Raw genomic sequence first — 17019 nt, 5'->3', positions numbered from 1 at the left:
GTAGTGTTACCCGAGGGTTGATGTTTTTGCTTTTTTTAGCCATGGTTATTTAAAAATACTGAGTACAGTTTATTCACTGATGCATGTGCAAAAAATCCCTGCAGCATGAAACTCAATTTCATCAAGTGCCCTGGCTGTGGATTTGACCCATAATCAGGGTACATATAGTCTTGCTGTGTTATCAAAATGAGTTTTTAACAGGAAGCTGTCCATTTTACAGAAGCAATCTTCAACTGTAGAAATATGTGAAATATAAAATTGGAATGTTTCTTGCTATCTTTTTTATGTAACTGAATTAATTTATATATATTGAACATTTAAGAATTTATTCTTCATTTTTGAGAAAATCAGACCTGCATCAAATGCCATGCTATCGGATAGAATGCAGCCTGTTTCATTTAGTAATTTTTCATAGTTGAACAGACAAGTTGAATTCAATTGCTAAGTTGCATGCATTAAATGATGAGTGATGTTCAAGGTCATGTTGTGGTTGCTGTTGGCTTAATGCCAATTTGCAGCACATGATTGACAATAATTGGCAGCCAGTGTAACTGGTGAAGGAGGAACCAGAGAAACCCCTTGTAAGAACCACTGACCCACGTGAAGCTACTGGTAAGCTTTATCATGTGCCAACATTAGCTGATGTTGTTGTTGTTGTTGTTCTAGGGTTTAACGCCATTTTTCAGCACAAGATAGGCTATACATGGTGGCGAGTATAACTGGTGTAGGAAGAACCCTGGAAAACCCAGGGAAGAACCACCAACCCATGAGAAGCTACTGGCAGGCTTTCCCACATACCCACCCTAGCCAAGCCTTCTACTCGAACACATGCAGACAGAGGTGAAATGGGAGTGATTGTTAAAGGCAAAGCACTTTAGGCCACTTGGACACTCAGGTCCCCTTATTTGTATTAGGTTGGTGTCACCCTTCAATTACACTGTAAATAAACATCTCATATGATTAATCAGAAGAAAAACAACATATAAACTATGCCCATTGTCTTTATAAGATCCAATCCCATCCCAGCTCCATCCTGTTACAACTCTCAACAAACTATGCCCAGTGACTGTGCTAGATCCAATCCCATCCCAGCTCCATTCTGTTACAACTCTCAACAATCTATGCCCAGTGTCTTTGCTAGATTCAATCCCATCCCAGCTTCATCTTGTTAATACTCTCAACAAACTATGCCCAGTGTCTTTGCTAGATCCAATCCCATCCCAGCTTCATCCTGTTAATACTCTCAACAAACTATGCCCAGTGTCTTTGCTAGATCCAATCCCAACCCAGCTTCATCCTGTTAATACTCTCAACAAACTATGCCCAGTGACTGTGCTAGATCCAATCCCATCCCAGCTCCATCCTGTTACAACTCTCAACAAACTATGCCCAGTGTCTTTGCTAGATCCAATCCCATCCCAGCTTCATCCTGTTAATACTCTCAACAAACTATGCCCAGTGTCTTTGCTAGATCCAATCCCATCCCAGCTTCATCCTGTTAATACTCTCAACAAACTATGCCCAGTGTCTTTGCTAGATCCAATCCCAACCCAGCTTCATCCTGTTAATACTCTCAACAAACTATGCCCAGTGACTGTGCTAGATCCAATCCCATCCCAGCTCCATCCTGTTACAACTCTCAACAAACTATGCCCAGTGTCTTTGCTAGATCCAATCCCATCCTAGCTTCATCCTGTTAATACTCTCAACAAACTATGCCCAGTGTCATTGCTAGACCCAATCCCAACCCAGCTTTATCCTGTTTTACCTTGTTCCTTATCAATAATGTGACCAAACATGTAGACCACATGTATATATGTTTGACCCTGCCATGTTACAGCATCCATCCATTCAGATCACATGTCCATTTTTGTATGACCCTGCCATGTTACAGCTTCCATCCATTCAGATCACATGCATATATTTGTATGATCCTGCTATGGTACAGCTTCCATCCATTCAGATCACATGTATATATGTTTGACCCTGCCATGTTACAGCTTCCATCCATTCAGATCACATGTATATATGTTTGACCCTGCCATGTTACAGCTTCCATCCATTCAGATCACATGCATATTTTTATATGACCCTGCCATGGTACAGCTTCCATCCATTCACATCACATACATATTTTTGTATGACCCTACCATGGTACAGTATTCATCCATTCAGATCACATAAATATATATTACAGCTTCCATCCATTCAGATCACATGCATATTTTTATATGACCCTGCCATGTTACAGCTTCCATCCATTCAGATCACATGCATATTTTTGTATGACCCTGCCATGGTACAGCATTCATCCATTCAGATCACATGCATATATGTTACAGCTTCCATCCATTCAGATCACATGCATATTTTTGTATGACCCTGCCATGTTACAGCTTCCATCCATTCAGATCACATGCATATTTTTATATGACCCTGCCATGTTACAACTTCCATCCATTCAGATCACATGCATATATTTGTATGACCCTGCCATGTTACAGCTTCCATCCATTCAGATCACATGCATATTTTTGTATGACCCTGCCATGGTACAGCATCCATCCATTCAGATCACATGCATATTTTTGTATGACACAGGGATTAATTTAAGTGGAATAATGATTAAAATGATAAAATAGGCTTCCAAAGAAAGGAAGCAATATTTAAAAAAAATAATTGAAAACTGGTAAATTCAACATTACAGAATTTGTGAAGAATCTCAAAGTATGAAAAATGGATTAAACACAGCAAAAGATGGCCATTCATGCATAGTATGCAGTTGAAGTTCATGCTTTATTACTTGCGTTATAAAAAACAGAACATGTTTTAATGATTGTTTGCAAATACTGTTAAAGCATACAAAAAGTGTGCATGAATGCATAAGTAGTAATCCTTTTTCATACTTTCAACATTTATGTATCGCAAAGTGCAATTTTAACCAATCTAATGCTGTTTCCAAAGGCTTGGTAAAAACTTTTAAGTTATATTTCAACAGGTAAATACCTGTCTTCAATGTTGTAATTGCAATTAAGCCCACAGTACGCCAGCACAAGGGGATTATTTAAAAGAAATCTAAGAATGAAAAAAATATTCATCTTTTGAAATTGATTAAAAATCTCAAGTCATTATTTTAACTCAATCTACAAATATAACTTCAGTTTCTTTGCACCAATTATACTGTTGATCTAATAACTACTACTACATCATGTGAGTTTCTCGCTCACCCACTTTCTGCACTCATATGATGTTTAATATCATGACATAGTGTTACTGTCTGTGACACGTACAAGCCTCCAAAGAGAGAGAATGTATATATATATATATATACAAACACACACACACACACACACACCAAGTTCAGTACGTGTCTGGGTTAGTGTTCATTCTTTTCTGTCTATATTTGTATTCTTTTCAATGTTTCAAAATATATGTACTAACATCACTTTCTTTAATGGAAACTGTAGTATTACATTTTTTATGCTGGTATACTGTCAGTGTTTTGAATATGCTACATACAGTTGGTACTCCTATTTTGACAGACATCATATACTTCTTGTTGATGTGATGTTTGCAGTATGTGCAAGGAATTAAATGACCACTCCAATGGCCTTGATTAGAGTGTCCGCCTCTAATGCAGGTGATTGAAGGTTCAAACCCCAGTGTTAGGACTGGTTGGTCTGGATTTCAGGATAATGTAACTGGGTGGGACATGATGCTACATGTCTGCGGCATGATGTGCCAATGCTAGATATCACTATAAACTGCCACACTGCAGACATTGTTGCGATATGACTGAAAAATTGTTAAATCTATGTTAAAAATCCAAATCAAACACACACACAAGGAATTTCTCCTCCTTACTGTTGTGACTGACAAAGTAAAACTCTATCAACCTGGATTTTTTAAATTTATTTTTGCTTGTCTTTGTGGACAGCGTATTGCTTCCAGAATCACACTCTTCAAAAAATGAATCAAAATTGACCATTATTCCAAGAAATGAAATAATCATGTCTTGCATTGTATATATATATATATATATATATATATATATATATATATATATATATATATATATATATATATATATATATATATATATGGAGTAAAGATGTAACTTCAATTAAATTTTGTCGCTGACCCCATAAACTTATTTAAAGTTGACTTCAGCTTTATAAATCAATGTTGTGATGTGTAATAACATCTATTCTTTAGAGGTTATTTTTTTAGATGAATTGGGTTTGCTTTACCAATGTAAATCAGTTAAACAGACACCAACAGCAGAATTTGACCTGACATATCACTTATACCTATTGTCATCCAATTAAGTAGTTTCTGAAAGGTGTTTGTTTATCTGACCATCTAAACTTGTAATTGCCTTAAGATGAGCTGCCCACCCTGAAGACAGGTTTAGCTGAGCTTTGAGCACGGCCATCATTCAGACACAAACTACAGATTGCAAGCACATATCACAGTGGTAAACAATGATAAGGTTTTTTATTTGTTGTTGAGTAAACTTTGTGGCTAAGATTCCTAATAATTGTGTTTTTCGAAACATAACCATGACAGGGGTTTGGGTGTCCAAAATCAAGTTTTTTGTGTAACATGGCTTGTTATGGAAGCTATGCATTAGTGACTGTGATATAACAAAAAGACCAAATAATAATTAGATACCCTGGTAGCATATTTAGACCATTACATTAGGAATGTTAAGCTCTTCTCAAAATAAATGTACTATAGTATTCTCCTTGTCCTAGCAATTAATAATGGGTTTGACTTTGCTTTTGTATATTTAGATATAATAATGCACCCCTCTGAAATTACCCTGATACTTGTGGCCATGAAGTACAAAATAAAAGAAACTTTACAAGGTAGGTGTAAAACCTTCACAGAAATATTAATCTTCTTATGATATGATATTGACACCAAGATAAACTTTCCTATAAACAATGTTTGAAGTCACAAGATAAATATTTTACCTGCTGAGATCCCAAGTAACCACAGGTATGCACTTTCACCCAGGTGACATTATGGTCCAGGTAGGATTATGTGCATAGGAGAGTGATGATTTGGCAAATAATACCCTGACAATGAGACAGATTACATTGTAAATAGGTGTGAAGTATTAGGTGTATCATGTCTCTCTCATTTGCTCCAAGTACCATATTTAACATAATAACTACAAATCCCTTCACATGTACACTGCCCTATCTTTGTCCAAAACTTTAAAAAGAAATGCCTTTTAAGTTCAAGTGTCTCATTTACAGTATGGATCACCCAAAACATCATGATTTTCATAAAATTGCTATCAAACATCCCTTTTGTCTCATTAACCTCATAAATTTGTGAGTTAAATCAGTGTAACACTGTGGGTTAAATCAGTACAAAACTTCATGGGCTAAAATCAGTGCAAATTCATGGCCTAAATCAATGTAAAACTTGTGGGCTAAATCGGTATAAAAAAATCATGTGTTAAATCAGTGCAAATTTCATTGGCTAAATCAGTGTAAAACTTTGTGGGTTTAATCAATACCAAACTTCATGGGCTAAAACCAGTGCAAATTCATGGGCAAAATCAGTGTAAAACTTCATGGGCTAAATCAGTATAAAACTTCATGGGCTAAATCAGTGCAAAACTGTGTGGGTTAAGTCAGTGTAAAACTGTGTGGGTTAAATCAGTGTAAAACTGTGTGGGTTAAATCAGTGTAAAATTTTGTGGGCTAAATCTGCCCAAAAAATTGTATGGGTTAAATCAAAGCAAAACTGTGTGGGTCAAAATTCAGTGTAAAACTTTGTGGGTTAAATCAGTGTAAAACGCTGGGGGGCTAAATCAGTGTAAAACTGTGTGTTAAATCAGTACAAAACTTCACAGGCTAAAATCAGTGCAAATTTATGGGCAAGACCAGTGTAAAACGTGTGGGTTAACTCAGTACAAAACTTCATGGGCTAAATCAGAGCAAAACGTTGTGGGTTAAATCAGTACAAAACTTCATGGGCTAAAATCTGTGTAAATTCATGGGCTAAATCAGTGTAAAACTTGTGGGCTAAATCAGAGCAAATTCATGGGCTAAATCAGTGTAAAACGTGTGGGATAAATCATTGCAAAATTTCATGGGCTACATCAGCACAAAACATTGTGGGCTCAATCAGTATAAAACTTTGGGCTATATTAGTGCAAAAATGCATTGGCTAAATCAGTCCAAAACATTGTGGGCTGGATCAGTGCAAAAACTTTTGTGGTCTAAATTAGTGCAAAACTAAAAGGCCAGGGCCCGCATATTCATCCTTTGATCAATGCATTAGTGTAAATCCTGTGACAAACATTTGAGTAAGCATGCTACATAAAGAATTGTTCTAGTTTCTAAATCATTCAAAATATGAAGAAAATGCATAAATTAATTTAGGAAATGTAAGCAAATGAAAACAACTTTAACCGAAACCTTCAAGCAAATTTATGACTGTGCCCTTGTCAAGATTAAAGATGTCACTCAGCCTGTCAAAAAATGAATGGACTAGTTTTCATAATAATTCATGCAAAGTATTATGAGAATCCATCAAGAGATTTTAGAAATATACCATCATTACTCACCTATAAGTCAAGTCAAAATGCAAACAACAAAGATCCTGATCCGCCATAGCAAAATGCACTTGCAGATCAGGGTCTATCTTGTTTGTTCTACAGATTACTCCTAACAAACTGTGTAGACCCAGACCTGCTGGTACATGATGTGCTGGCAGATCTGGGTCTGTGCAGTTTGCTGTTTGACTCATCTTATAAGTAAGTATATATGGTATGATATTTGGTATTTATATACAGGTAAAACCTGTTATAACATGACTCATTATAACACAGTTCCACTTATAATGCAATGGCAGCATGGCTCCCATTTTTTAATTTAAGGTGACCTCTCTTTTTAACATCCTAAATAAATGCTCTCAGAAAAGTTGATTATTTGTATCCCTAGCAGATTATATGATCAAGAGGTTAGTTAAAACAGATGACATTGAAATTTCAATGCTCATTTTCCATGGGGAAGTGTTTAGAAAAATTTGTTAATGCGAACCCACTTATATTGCGATGTTATTCTTTTGGACCCTGATCATTGCGTTATAAAGAGTTTTACCTGTATGGTATATAAATAAAAATATATGTTACTGGAAGTATATATGACATGAAAATGAAAGACTTTAAACTAAATCTTTTAGAAAAAAACTGGTGAGACCAGAGATATGGGTAGCAGAAAAGTAACTGCTATTGTCTTGCATTCCACTAATATGACAAAATGGATTTCCATGTTCTGTTCATTATGACCATATTGGGAGTGAAATAATGTACCTCCAAAAGTGAGAGCTCCCAAGAGTAACCAGGGAGTTAACTCTTCTAATCTTCTTCAGTGAAACATGTATGTGATTGTGACAAAGTCTATGATATCAGCTACGTGTCATTATTGCAAGATTAACTTCATAAATTTACCCAAATAACAAATTCTGAGATAACAGATTTGGGTATTATGTTTAATATGGTACAAATATGATTCCGACAATGTAAAGTTAACGGGGGAAAAAATGAGCATATAATAAGGTACAAATACCTTTACACTGATATGGAGTAGTTCATACAGCAAATAGAGGTGAAATGTCATGACCTGCTGCACGACCAACAAGTACCATATTTACTCTGATTAGAGAAGTTATCATAATTATAAACAAATGATAGCAAACTGACATTGCTGTACCACTTCACTAATGGGAACATCAAATGTTCGTGTGTGTTTTGGATTTGTAATGTCACTTTAACAATTTTTCAGTCATATAGCTATCATGCCTGCAGTGTGGCAGTTTATAGTGATGTCTAGCACTGGGGCATCATGCCACAGACATGTACCATCATGTTCCACCCAGTTACATTATCCTGACACCAGGCTGACCAGTTCTAACACTAACCTCTTAATGCTGAGTGCCAAGAGAGGCAGCTGCTAGTAGCATTTTTATAAGTCTTTGGTATGACTCAGTTGAGGTTTCGAACCCATGACCTCCCACATTCAAGGCGTATGCTCTAACAAGTTCAGCCACCTAAGCATTCACACAATGATGCAAATCAGAATAGGTTCATTTCATATTGGTATACATGTACTCACATTCTATTTATCCTACTTCATATGTGAATAAAATGATTTTGTTTGAATGATAGAGAAAGGACCCTTGACTGATCATCAACCACCTCCCCACACAAATAAATTTAGGAATGGACCAAAACTAATAACTCATCATGATTTGTAAATAAAATAAAACTTCAACTAGTACTAGTGGCAGTGGATGTATCAAAGAGGATCTCAGTGGAAGTATCAGAGAGGATCTCAGTGGATGTATCACAGAGGATCTCAGTGGAAGTATCACAGAGGATCTCTGTGGAAGTATCACAGAGGATCTCAGTGGAAGTATCACAGAGAATCTCAGTGGATGTATCACAGGATCTCAGTGGATGAATCACAGAGGATCTCAGTGGATGTATCACAGAGGATCTCAGTGGATGTATCACAGAGGATCTCTGGAAGTATCACAGAGGATCTCAGTGGATATATCACAGAGGATCTCAGTGGATATATCATAGAGGATCTCAGTAGATATATCACAGAGTATCTCAGTGGATATATCATAGAGGATCTCACTCTACAATTTACTCAGTAGGGCCTTTAAACAGAAGAACTTCTGTTGTAAAACAAAAATAAAGATGGCATCTATTCAGGGGCAAAAACTATTATAAACAATGATGTGGAATGCTGAAAATTCAACTTAGTTGGGGTCTAATCAGTACAAAGTGCTTGATAACATTGTCTGAAATGCAATATTTCTAAGTAAAGTTAAATTGTGAAAAGCAAGATAAGAAGACAGGGAATCGGGGGCCTTAACTCTTCTAAATGAAAGTGTGAACACTTGAAATTAACCTCAGTCAAGGTCACATTGCTACAAAGCTAAATACAAGCCTGGCTAAAGTCAAACAAAGCTTAAGAAAATTGTGCTATGGAAATCCAAGTCAGGCACATTAACTCCTGCGAACATTATGTAATGCTGGAAATAAAATTAATGTCAGGGCTCATCAATACAAAGTTACATACCAAAGACTGAAATGTAATAAAACTTGATAAGTTATGCTACCAAAACCAAAGAAGAATGGATGGACAATCAGGGGCCATATCTGATGTCAATGCTGTCATGGAACACTGGAATTTAAACTCACTCACTGAGATTTCATTATTCATCTGCCATGTGCCAAATTTGGTTTAATTATTTTAGTGAGGTAATCTTGCGAAAATGTCAGGATGATAAGCAATCAAAGGGCCAAAACTCTTCTTAATGAATGTAAACCCATGAAAGGTACACAAGATAATGTTTATACCAAATTGCATAAGAATATGTTCGATGATTTTTATGCTATTTTTGGCTGGAATCTCTTGTAGCCGAGATGTAATAGTGATAGAGAATAACCAAAACTCCATCATATTTAGAACAAACAAAGGTAAAACCTTTAAAATGCAAATCTACATGCAAAATTCAATTCACCAGCCAAAAAGGTATCCAGTTACCTCAAAGTTGTTGCAATGTTTTTGTTAAAACAGCAGCCTATGTGAAGATGTGAAATGAATTGTCAAGGGCCATAATCTATCCAAAATAGTATTGTTGAGACCAAACACATAAACGATGCACCTATGTCTCTGAGACAAAATGCATAAAATGCATCAAAATATATTAAACAGTTCCTGAGTTATGCTGGTTAAAAGACCTGCTGTATTGGAGAGGTATATTGATGGAAAAGGGGCAATAACTCCATCAAAATTGGACTTAAAACAATGAAGCCTTGAAAAGATATATGTCTACATAGAATAGCAAATCACCTATCAATCAAATGGTATCTTGTTATGTGTAAGGGATGCAGAGTGATGCTGGTAACAAGAAGCTTGAACAGATAAACAGATGGACAGACATGGTTTAGTCGACAGGTGAAAAAGATGATTTCTAAAGGGTTCCTGAATCTAGGCATAGAGACCTCATAACTTTCACATCACCTGAATACTTGGTACAACTTGAAGGATTACGCTAAGTCTTGCTACACTGTGTATTCTTGTCTACAAACCACCTCACACCCCATCACCCCAAGAATTCTAAATGACCAAAATTTCATGTCAAAACTTTCTGCCCAAGTTTTTCTGTATTGTGTTACAGACTGGAGCCATTTGTTGTAGGATGGCATCCAGTTAAGTCCCTGAAACACATTACACTGGCTCTAAGAGGTAACATCTGACACTGGAAAATAGATGACAATGACAGAGTAATATAAATGTCAATGACAGGGTAAGATAGATGTAAATGACTGAGCAATGTAGATGCAAATGACAGTGTAATACAGATGTCAATGACAGAGTAATATAGATGTAAATGACAGGTACACTCATCTGATCTAGTTGTTTCAGTTTCTTCTGTACTGTTATAGATTGGAGTCATTTATTGTAGGATGGCATCGAGTTTAATCCCTGAAATAGATTACACTGAATCTAAGAGGTAAACTGGAAGATAGACATCAATGAGAGTAATTAATATAGATGTCAGCAACAGTAATACAGATGTAAATGACAGGGTAATATAGATGTAAATGACAGGGTAATATAGATGTCAATGACAGTAATACAGATGTAAATGACAAGGTCATAAAGATGTCAATGACAGTAATATAGATGTAAATGACAAGGTAATAAAGATGTCAACAACAGTAATACAGATGTAAATGACAAGGTAATAAAGATGTCAACAACAGTAATACAGATGTAAATGACAAGGTAATAAAGATGTCAATGGCAGAGTAATATAGATGTAAATGACAAGGTAATAAAGATGTCAACAACAGTAATACAGATGTAAATGACAAGGTAATGAAGATGTCAATGACAGAGCAATACAGATATTGTTGTTATATGTTGTCATAGGGTTTAACGCCATTTTTCAGCACAAGATAGGCTATACATGGCGGCCAGTATTAATGGTGGAGGAAGAACCGGGAAAACCCCGGAAAGAACCACCGACCCACGAGAAGCTACCGGCAAACTTTCTCACATATCCACATTTGCCGAGCCCAAGACTCGAACCCACGCAGACAGAGGTGAGATGGCAGTGATCCGTGACGGACAGCGCTTTAGACCACTTGGCCACTCCGGGCCTCTATACAGATGTAAATGACAGGCTAATAAAGATGTCAATGACAAAGTAATACAGATGTCAATGACAGAGTAATACAGATGTCAATGACAGAGTAATACAGATATAAATGACATGGTAATAAAGATGTAAATGACAGAGTAATACAGATGTAAATGACAGAGTAATACAGATGCAAATGACATGGTAATAAAGATGTCAATGACAGTGTAATACAGATGTAAATGACAGAGCAATATAGATGTAAATGACAAGGTAATATAGATGTCAACAACAGTAATACAAATGTAAATAACAGGGTAATAAAGATGTCAATGACAGAGTAATACAGACGTAAATGACAGGGTAATAAAGATGTCAATGACAGTAGTATAGATGTAAATGACAGGTACACTCATCTGCTCTAATTGTTTCAGTTTCTCTGTTATTATCCCATGCAATTGTGTGATCCTTGGGAAAGTGATACATACCCATATCTCTCACACTTTCTTCCCAGACATGCGGGGCAGGATTAAAGTATTACTGATATCACTCTCACTGTCTATTTTTAGCTTGTGTAATTTGTTCTCTTTTTTCTGTACTTAAATGGTTTCTACCTGTGAATCAATTTTTAAAAAAAACTGATTTAAGTGATAGTGATAAGTCAATAATTTGTGGTTTCTGATACAGCCATTTAACAGCATACCTGTACATTTGTGCACACCCATGTAAATGTACCTGAACATAATAATTTGTAACGAGAATGAGTTCTCTCATTTTTCCAAAAGACCAAAATAATAAAATTTGTTGAAATTCTGACCATCACTCTATATTTAAATACAAACAATGCTGACAGCTGATGATATTAATTAATAAATTTTTTTAATACTATGGGCGTATTTTGAGTTCATCATGTTGTGTTGTTGAGCTCTGAAATATGATACCAGCTGACATAATGAAGGCCAGTACAAACATATTTCACAGCTCAATACAAATGTGTGATGAGTGAAACAAACTCCCATAATTGTAAAATTACTTTTTCCAAAATTATCTCCAGTGATGTGAAATACAACAAATGTGACCTCATCAGGAAATCAGAATTAATTATAAAAGGAACTATTCAGATGATAATGACATATTCTCATTAAAACAAAAAATTTACTATACACATACACACACAGTTCTATTTTAGGGCAAAAGGCAGAAATAACGTGTCAGGATACCAAGGCATTCAAATGGTGATGTTACTGTGTTGTACATTCTATTTCAAGCAAAACAGCTACCACAGGAAAAATATTTCTGCACTTGCAATTAGACATGGCACTTTTCAATTGGACATGGCACTTTACAACTGGACATGGTACTTTCAACTGGACATAACATTGTTCAACTGGAAATTAAAACATTCATCTTTTCTTCAAGGAAGCACTGACAGGATACATTGGCATTCAAATGAAGGTGTTGTAGTGATGCAGCATATTTCATTCAAAATAGATGCAATCTCATGATATTTTATGTGTTTAAGCTTGTTTAAACAAGAGATTCTTTACTTCTACCATTTCAAATTAAAGATAGCATGTTCCGAATAAGTTGGCACTGATAATGAAGTTATAAAAATAAGACTGTATCATTCTGAATAGAATTACTCTTGTGTATATTGGCACCTTGAGGAGACATTAATTATCTCATCACTGAATGAAAAGAAGCACCAAGTGTGATTGGCATTGCACTGGTTAAATATTATAACCTAATTCATGATCTTCTTTCAGTTGTGCATTTTAATTGGCAATATCCAAAGTAATACTGCATTCATTAAATGAACAGACAAAATATACTGGTACCCAGGTAGTGACAACATGAGACCATCTATACTGATTAAAAGAAGGGATTTGTGCACAGAGAGACTTGTACCATAAATTAGTGAATATATTATGCGAATTATCCAAGATTTATCCATAAAATGCACCCCCCTCCTTCCAGTGGGGTGTATATGTCTGCATGTTATACAATTTGATTTTTACTTGTATTACCAGTTTTCATTGGTAATATTTTAAAAGGATCGTTTCCTATTTCAAACTTTGCACCAAGCTGGAAATAGTAAACGAGTCTAATGTTCATTATGTAGTTGCTTCACATTTCAGCTAAATTTTGCAAAGTATAAAGACGATTTAATAACAAGATGACAGGATCCAATGGCCTAGTGGTTAGAGCATCTGCCTCAGATGCAGGAGGTCACAGGTTCAAACCCCAGCTGAGTCATACTAAAAACTTTAAAAAATGGTTTTAACAGCTGCATCACTAGATGCTCAGCATCAAGTGGTTAGTGTTCAGACTGGTTGGCCTGGTGTTGTTGTTGTTGTTGTTGTGGGGTTTAACACCATTTTTCAGCACACGATAGGCTATACATGGTGGCTAGTATTAATGGTGGAGGAAGAACCCAGGAAAGCCCCAGAAAGAACCACTGACCCATGAGAAGCTACTGGCATGTTTTCTCACATACCTACATTGGCTGAATCCGAGACTCGAACCCACACAGACAGAGGTGAGATGGCAGTAATCCGTAACGGAGAGCACTTTAGACCACTCGGCCACTCAGGGCCCCTGATTTGCTGCTGTAGTCAGATTCTTAGCTTGACAAATTGACTTACAGAAGAATTTTGCAATTATGGAATCCATTGCAAATAGTAGCTGGTGTTGTTCGTGCCCAAACTGCCATACCCTAATAGACTACATTGTTTATCGTAAAATTGGAATTCATGCCATATAATGGATAGGCATGGCTTAGTTTCCTGTATTTAACAAGGAAAGCACATGGTGTCATGGAATGGATGAGATGGCTCAAGGCGAGGAAACAATTTTAAATTGACCCAGTTTAGTTGAAATAGTTTTGCTACAGTTTCCTTTTCTCAAGCGGAGCACAAGGATTGACATTTAAACAGTTTCAGGATTCAGTGGTAAATAGAAAGGATTATTCACCATACCATATTATTTTATACTGTGCTTACAGCGAAAAGCCAACACAGAATTTGGTCGTTTATTATTCTTTATGAAAACCTGCAGACTATGTACATCTGCAGGTAATCTAAAATATTTTTGCACAAATAACAGAAAAACTGTGTAGTCATAAATGCATATTATACTTGGACATGTGTTATGTTTGCTATTTCATGGTACGTAGTGAGACTTATATAAAGAGGGACTTGTACATAGTGGAACTTGTTCACAGTGGGACTGGAAACTCCAAGCTGATATGGCAATGCCCCGATGAAATGATTACGTAGATCTATCGAATCATGTGACAATTAGCTGGAGTGAAAACAAACAAATCAACGGAAAGTGCAGAGGGTTTACTCTGTCAATTTTAAGGGGAAATTAATAACGTTTGAATAATTACCAGTGTTTATTTCTTATTGAAAAGTTTTGCCGGGGTCATCTGTATTGCTTCTTTGTAACTTATATCTAAGATTTTCGTAAAAACTGGCCAAAAGTAAAAAGAACATTAAATCTTTAGACTGGTCTTCGGTTAGATATAAAACCTTTCTCCACGCAAGACATTTTTGTTACTGCATGATACAGGACAAAGTGTAACCCAATATTCCAGTTGTATTGAAACTGGATCTAAAATACAGACACCAGAGTGATAACAAGCAATTGTTGACAGACAAATAATGGATCACTAACAACTGATGAGGCATGATGTACATGGGGTTCACAATAAGCCAGTGAGCTATGATGATGATGTACTTACAGCAGGATCATGGGCACTCAAAAGGTGAAATGGTGATGTAGCACCTTTTCATTTATACATGATTTATTCTGCAGTTTGAAATATGCAGCAACATAAATCTTTTCATTTCATGATCAAGTGAAAAAATGGCTGAATGCCTTAGCACTCAAATAATGTGGAATTTATCACTCAAAAGAGATTAAGTTGTGCCTGTTTTTAAATAATGGCTGACATAAAAATTCCCTTCATGTGATTTTTTTTTAAAATCACCATAATATACTGGTATTCAAAAGGTGATGCTTGTGCTGTAGTATACATGCTAACAGTTTTTCTACCAAGAACGTTGTAGTTGTTGAATGGTTTAACACCATTTTTCAGCACACAATAGGCTATACATGGCGGCCAGTATTAATGGTGGAGGAAGAACCCGGGAAATACCCAGAAAGAACCACCGACCCACGAGAAGCTACTGGCAAGCTTTCTCACATACCCACATTGGCCGAATCTGAGACTCGATCCCACACAGACAGAGGTGAGATGGCAGTGATCTGTAACGGAGCGTGCTTTAGACCACTCAGCCACTCTGGGCCCCTTACCAAGAAAGATCAGGATGTTTACTCAAAAGCAAGATCAAGTTTTGTTAACTATTACAAACAAAACAAAATCAGGTCTGAAAGAAAGCAACATAAAGGAAGCATCACATCTTTGTTTTCTATTCAAAGTTTGACAAAATTAAATACACAAACATCATAAAGTAAAACAAATTAATTTAATTTACATAAACCAACATCATTACTACAAGTTTGACTGATCATTCAATTTTGAATATTCTGTACTGTGTGGTTCATGACATGATGAAGGTGACAGTTTTGGCAATCAATTTTTTTATTGTTCCCTACACTTACAATGTACAAGCATTCTTTTGATTTTCTATCATTCTTTACATTCTGTGGTTAGGTATATATAGCTCAATTGGCAGTTACAGACCACAACTACCACATTATATCAAGGGGGAGCTGTACAATAATCTCCCTTTGGGTCTTCTTGTATAAAATCAGACATAAAATAAATTACAAAAGCAAAAGCAAGCAATAAGTCATTAATGTACATGTACTTATATACATGTACTTACATGAATTACACATACATTACTATAACATTCTTAAATATATGCACTCATATAATGACATATTCCTTTAAAGTCCACAACATTCATGCATGTAGAAGAACTATCACATTTCCTATACACACACACACACTCCTTTAAAGTCCACAACATTCATGAAGGTAGAACTATCACAGTTCCTATACACACACACACACACTCCTTTAAAGTCCACAACATTCATGAAGGTAGAACTACCACATTTCCTATAAAAACACATACTCCTTTAAAGTCACAACATTCGTGCAAGTAGCTCTATCACATTTCCTATACATACACACACACACACACATACTCTGTTCAAGTCCACAACATTCATGCATGTAGAACTATCATATTTCCTATATACACACACACACTCCATTAAAGTCCACAACATTCATGTATGTAACCCTATCACATTTCCAATACACACACATGCTCTTTAAAGTCCTCAACATTCATGCATGTAACCCTATCACATTTCCTACACACACATACACACACACACACACACCAAAGTACTTAAAGGAATTTTTGTGCCTTATTAGTATCTGACATAAGTACCAGATAATTAGTTTTAGAAATTGATCTAAAAGCTCATGAAGGAATAAAGTTGCACACATAAACTGATGTAAGATTATCAAAGACATTTTAAAATAACATGCCAGTATATTTACACTGTAATAAAATGGTAGCCACTGAACCTGTTGTGACATTTTCAAGTTACATGTACCTAACTGGTTCTTTTTCAAGTTACACATATTTCATTGGTTCTTTCTCAAGTTACATGAACTTGATTGGTTCTTTCTCAAGTTACATGTATTTGATTGGTTGCCCAGTTGGTTCAATTTGAAAGGTACATTAAGCGTTCTATTTGATTATATCATGCCAAGGAAAAAGGAGCCTTGAATCCCAGGACACATAATGGCAGCCAACACTGACTGACCTGGGTGGGTAC

At 35.9% G+C, this 17019-nt stretch overlaps 1 protein-coding gene across 2 annotated transcripts in view; it reads right to left on the bottom strand.

Moving 5' to 3' along the window:
- LOC149784028 (solute carrier organic anion transporter family member 4A1-like) overlaps positions 1-17019 on the bottom strand; it is a 169563-nt gene that overhangs the window by 119432 nt on the left and 33112 nt on the right. The window contains exon 1 of one of the 2 annotated variants that reach the window (XM_089932121.1): positions 4980-5044. The exons of the other annotated variant lie outside the window; for it this stretch is intronic. The gene's annotated coding sequence lies outside the window, so the exon portion shown is untranslated. Of the gene's footprint in view, positions 1-4979; positions 5045-17019 lie in introns of those variants that run through there. 2 annotated transcript variants of the gene reach the window in all.

This window comes from Sinohyriopsis cumingii, chromosome 14 (assembly GCF_028554795.1).
Source record: "Sinohyriopsis cumingii isolate HCF-2022 chromosome 14, ASM2855479v2, whole genome shotgun sequence".
In the NCBI taxonomy this organism is placed as follows: Eukaryota; Metazoa; Mollusca; class Bivalvia; order Unionida; family Unionidae; genus Sinohyriopsis; species Sinohyriopsis cumingii.
Note: the sequence above shows the minus strand (reverse complement) of the source record. Positions and strands in the feature narration are given on the sequence as shown.